The sequence below is a fragment of the Nannospalax galili genome, unplaced genomic scaffold (genome assembly GCF_000622305.1).
Source record: "Nannospalax galili isolate Female #2095 unplaced genomic scaffold, S.galili_v1.0 scaffold32, whole genome shotgun sequence".
Lineage (NCBI taxonomy): Eukaryota > Metazoa > Chordata > Mammalia > Rodentia > Spalacidae > Nannospalax > Nannospalax galili.
Window position 1 is genome coordinate 4,765,218 of NW_008335297.1, and position 6,000 is coordinate 4,771,217.

The 6,000-nt window shown below is 46.2% G+C and overlaps 1 protein-coding gene across 3 annotated transcripts in view; it reads right to left on the bottom strand.

The window, feature by feature from the left end:
* Clec16a (C-type lectin domain containing 16A) overlaps positions 1-6,000 on the bottom strand; it is a gene marked incomplete in the record, with an annotated part of 241,639 nt that overhangs the window by 111,244 nt on the left and 124,395 nt on the right.

Genomic DNA, 6,000 nt, shown 5'->3' on the forward strand with positions numbered 1-6,000 from the left:
CCCTGGAAAAGGAGTCTGTCAGTGTCCAATGTGGCCACCAGTTATGCCCCAAGAGCAGAGAGAAGACACCACCAGTTTCCAGTGACATCTGTGCAGAAGCAGCCCTCAGTCCCAGAAACAGGCTTGCCACCAACCAGGGCCTAAAAGCAGAGGCAGGCCACAGGTGAGGGTACCCCTAGGTCTCTCCCTTATATAGAGTCCAACTGGGGAACACAGCTTCATAGGCACAGACAAGGTTAGCACAGGCCTCTCTTCCACTGTGTATTTGGTCAAGACTTAACTTCTACGGTGTCCTCATCTGACAAACAGCACAGCAATCCCTGACTCTGGCTATGTGACAATCCTGAGACAAGGCTGGCAGGCATGGTCAGCACAGGGCTGCAGAAAGGGGCAACCACCCCAGCCCACTACACTAGATACAGAAGAGTGTGGGACCAAACTACTGTTATTACCACTGGTGAGCCTCACACCAATGAATTCCAGTGTACCCTTGGCCTTCCTGTTTGAGGTGCCTATGAGTCCTGGCCTACATGAAGGGAGGACACCCTTTATTCAGCAAAGGCTTTTGAAAATAAGAGGGACAAGTTCCTTTTCTGCAAGGGGCTTGGGGTGGCACTGCCTCTTAATGGCCCAGGCAGTGAGTATCTGATCAGCACTGAAACCCTGTTCCTGCCTGGGCTCTGAACCTTGGACCAGGCTGTGCATGTAGAAAACTGCAAGAGCACCCCACAGCCCCAGGCTTGCTGAAGGAACACTCCAAGTAAACTAGTAGGAACTAGACAAAGGCAACTTCTACACTGTGATGGTGAGGTGGCATCAGAATCTGACCTTAATGTCCTTAGTAGTTTTTAAAGTTTAGCCTTCAAAAAGACACCAATCAGAAGAAATGGAGGTTTAGCTCCATTAAAAGTCAAGAGCTCCTATCTAGTAAACACCTACTGTATGCCAGGGTTTGGGGATGCCATATTGCAAATTTATGACTGTAGAAGGAAGAGTAGGTGATGAGAGGACAGACTGACCTCAGCACACACAGTTGCTAAGGGCTGAGCTGAGACTGTAATGTTAGGCTCACATGCCACGTAGCCCAGTGCACCAGACGAAGCAATTCTGTGTCAGTCCAGATATCCCAAGATATATGTGTTGGGGGGATAAGGGGAGGTCACTGGGAGTATCTGGTAGTTTGAGCTCTCAAGTAAGGATTTACAACCTCAGGGATGAGGAGGAAAAAAAGTGTGTGGGGGGGAACACTGCAGACAGATCTCAGTCAAGGGCAAGCTTCATGTGTGTCAAATCTACTGCTCTCCGGGTTCTAAAGGCAAAGACCCCTAACAGGGCCACGGCAAAGATGATAAAGCAGAAACATATGCTGCTTTCTGCAGCCTATCCCTTGGAAAACCTGAAGCTTTCCAAGGAATCTAAAAGAGTTTGGAATTTGGCTCTTAACAGTGGACTTTTGGTAAAACATCTGCTTTTGCTCTGTGAACAACAAATGTAAGATATTTCCAGGAATACAAATAAAAATAAAGTCATTTAAAATATAGAATATAAAACATAAAATACCATCTTGATATTTCCTGGCTCCTGCCCCAACTCCCAAGGGAAAGCTGTGAACACAAGAAGCCCATGTCCAAGAACAGAAAGAGGCGAGTCCCACAGGGCAGGGTGCTCCTCATGAGGAAAGCCGGCTCCCAAGGAGACCTAAGGGGCTGGCAAGCATGTTGACTGGCCCTGAAAAGCCACAGAGAATGGAAACCATGAGGCTAGGGGTCACACACTTTATGCCATCACTCTGGAAACATTAATGGCTCCCTCTCATTACCCACGGCCAATGGGCAATACGTGGGGCCATAGGGTGTCCTCTCATTTGGACCTCTTAATGATCCTGTGTGGCTCCCACCTGACAGAAACCGAAGCCCAGTGCTGTTATGCTGTTTGCCCAGAGTTGCTCCAAAGCTGGTGTTCTTCTGAAAACACTTCTTGGCCTTCAAAAGATTCAGGGCTTGGGAACCCAGGGTTTTATCAAGTGCTCTTCTTTTCTTTGCTAAATCAAGATGCAAATTTCAAAGTTGGACCCAAAAGGAATCAGAAACAATTACTGCTTCAGATTCTTCCATAGAATACCTTGAAAGCAGAAGACCAGATTCTGAAAGGAAAGACAGTTGGCCAGCTCAAATACAAAGAAGAGACTTCCATTTCTTTGCTTCCCCAAGTCTGGAAGCAAACCCTGGTCACACGCAGCATTTAGGGAGCTGTTACATGCAGAGGTTCAGAAGGGCAGGTCTGAGTCAGAAGGGCCTCAGCTCCAGCTGGGGCTGAATGAGCAGACTGCACCTCTGAGGAGGGAGGCTCATGGCCGCTGCCCCATGAGGGTGCACCACAGCACAGGTAGTCCTGCACTGAGTCCTGGACTGGCCCTGAGACCAGTTCTCCTCTGCCTGCTTCCTTGCCATGTTTGTAGGCTGTTGGGTTTAGACAACAGTCATTCAGGTTAGAAGGACCAAGGCCATGGAAAAAGCTGTGAAAGTCATCCTCAAAACAGGGCTGAAGCAGTTAGCTGTGGGCCCAGTCCAAAGGGAAAGCAGGGTGGTAATATTAAGAGAGGTACCAAAAAAAATCCATACCCTTTGAACCAGAAATTCCACTTCTGGGAACATCTCCTAAAGAAATAATTCAAAAGGAAAGAAAACACTGTATTCATGAAGTGGCTCTTACAATTTAGTTGAAGAGTGGAATAGTGGAAGCAGCCCAAACTCCAACAGGAAAATGCCTACGTGAACTGCGGCAGAAGTCACCAGAGAAACCTTTTTGCAGCTGGAAGAAGTCAGACTTATGAAACTGTCAGCTGGGTGTGGTAGCACACACTTTTAATCCCTGTACTTGGGAGGTAGAGAAAGATGGATCAGGAGTTCAACATTATCCTCAGCTACACAATGAATTTAAGGCCAACCTGAGTTACATTAAACCCTATCTAAATAAATGAAAAAACCTCCATCATGGGCTAGAGGCATGGGTAGCATGCAAAAGGCTTTGGGATGCCTGGGATGCATCTCCAGTGTTGCAAAACAAAAAACTAAAAAAAACAACAACAAAACAAAACAAAACAAAAAAAATCCCACAGCGCTGTCACAAGAGGAAAAAAACAAAAACAAAAAAACTTAAGCTACAATGAAGAGAGAAAAACTGGAAGATGAACGGGAGACCATGGCAAAGACATTGCAGCATCTTGAGAAGATGAGTCGGAGGGCAAAGACCAGAGGAGAAAGAAAAAAAAAGTCTTCATGTTGACATTATGGGAAATTTCTTTTCCTTCCTTTCAAAATGTTGAGTTTTCTTTACTGTGCAGCACATAGCCAAAGAAAGAAGCAAAGTAACCTATTCCCTCAAGGTCAATAGTAACAAAACACAAAAACTGCTGTGGTATGCAGGGGACACAGAAACAGAGAATAGGGACACACATGTGTAATCCCAGCAATCTGTGAGGCAGATGCAGGAGGATCTCAGGTTTGAAGACAGCCTTGGATATGTAACGAGGTACTCATAGTCTCAAAACAAAATTTAGATAACGATGTAGCTTAGTGGTAGAGCACTTGCCTACCATGGACAAGGCCGTGGGTTCCATCCCTAGTACCAAAAACAAAAGACAGAAAACAACAAATAAATGAAACCCTAACACAAACACCTTAATTTTATAATGGCTTCCAAGATAGCTATATGAAAATGCTAGTGCTTAAATTCAGAGTTCAGGATGTGCAGAGTCCTCCAATGGACTCTTATCCTCGGCACTAAGCTCAGTAGATTTGGATGAGTAAAGAGTCTCTCTTGCTCATCTCTGCTGTTGGTATGTTCCATGGTTGTTCTGTCAACATCCTTTCAGGGCCTGGAAACTTCTTAGCCATACTCTCAGCTACTGAGTGGGGGACACAAGAGGAACTTCAGGTTCAGGGAAGTTAAGTAATGTTCTCCAGGTCACACCTCACTGGATCTGACTCATGAACTTGTGTTCTTTGTTACCACTTCTTCCAACTGCCTCTCCACATTGGTGGGACCCACACACATTCCAAGATCTACTTCGGACTTCTCAGGGGACCCCAAGAGTTCTGGTGACCTTTACTTCAGCTGGACTTCCCTTCTCAGCTGCCATGACTCAGTGGCACTTCTGCTATTTTGCTCTTACACTCTTTTTTTGGTCTTTTTAAGACAGGGTCTCCCTGTAGCCCCAGCTGGCCTAGAACTCACTACGCAGACCAGGCTGGCCTCAAACTCACAGAGATCCACCTGCCCCTGCCTCCCGAGTGCTGGGATTAAAGGCGTGCGCCACCACGACCGAAATTTTATTTTATTTTTGGTCTTTTTGAGACAGGATCTCCCTGTAGCCCCAGCTGTCCTGGAACTCACTATGTAGACCAGGCTGGGCTTGAACTCAGAGATCCCAGCCTCTGCCTCCCAAGTGCTGGGATTAAAAGCGTACACCACCATGCCCGGCTTCCTGCTACTTTTTTAAAAAAACAAAATCAGAAAAGCAAAAAAAACCCCAAAGCAAACAATTTTTGTTTTGTGTGTATGTGGTGGTGGTGGTGGTTAGGTACACACATGCCACGGCATGTCTGTAGCAATCAGAGAACAACTTGCAGGGGTTGGTTCTCTTCTTCCACCATGTGGACTCCAAAAATGGGACTCAGGTCATCAGACTTGGCGGCAAGCATCTTTACCTGCTGAGTCATCTTGCTGGCGCATGTCTTATATTTTCCTACTTATTAACTGTTCAAACCTTGCATCTCTAACAGTGCCTGGCACTTACAAAAGACTCAACAAGTCTAGTAAAGAGTATGAGTTTATAATTTATAGGGCATGTGAAAGAGAAAGTGACTGCTGCCAGAGATCCTCTAGGTCTCTGCTCTGATGCAGCTCTGCCAAGCAGCTTGTGGTGGTTCCTTTCCCTCAGCCACAGTCATATCAGGCCACTGTTTCCCTGGAATCACTGCAGTGGGTGACACCTGCTGTCTAGGCACTTCTCAATATAGCTGACCTCCTTAATAAGAGACACAGGACATTTGGCCCAGTCTCTCTTCCTACGAATGCAGCACTATGTGAATATTTTACAGGTTAGCACATTTACCAGAAACGGTTGTTTCAACTTCCCTGAGACAACCTTCAGGAAAATATTGACCTTCCAAAATGTTCTATAGAAATATGTAAAAAAGTTTGAAACCAATCATATAGGCCCCCAATTGTTTGCCAAACCCTCTAGTTGCTTCAGCTCAAACTCAAAACCCACTGCTGTGCACTGATTTCTGAAATGGGCTCAAATAGCTTGGCTTCTGGATTATTCTACACACCTGTCTCATAACAGGAACTAGGATGAGGTATGTACAACCTCCTCTCCTCAGACACTAACTCTTGGAGCTTTTCTAAAGAGGATGGCTTTGCTTCGTGGGCCTACCTTATTTTATCATCCTATACCAGGGACTCTGGGACTCCAGAGCTGTTTTTGTGAAGTAGGCAGGTATGCAGAACCCCCAGGGAGATCAGCAAGACTGGTGTTCTTTCTGGGCTGCAGGTAGTATCCCATCTGGGGCAAGGGAGGTAGGTGGCATAGGCCTGGGAAATGTGTACTGAGGTGTGAGGAGCCATGAGAACTACTTTTATTGAGGACAGTGGCCTTGCAAATACACCTTTCATTGAGTCCTCACAGTAACTGGAAAGGCAGGCATCATTCTGCTTTATAGACGAAGAGAATAGTTCCAAGTGGACACACAACTTGGAGATAATGGTCCCTTCATCCACATGTATGACAATTTACCCTAACTGATCCGATTTCTCAATCCATCAAGGTGTGGTATCATGAAACTGTTAAGAGATGATGGCCAAGCTGGGCATGGTGGTACACGCCTGTAATCCCAGCACTTGAGAGGCAGAGGCAGGCGGATCTCTGTGAGTTCAAGGCCAGCCTGGTCTACAAAGTGAGTTCTAGTCCAGCTGGGGCTACAGGAAGACCCTGCC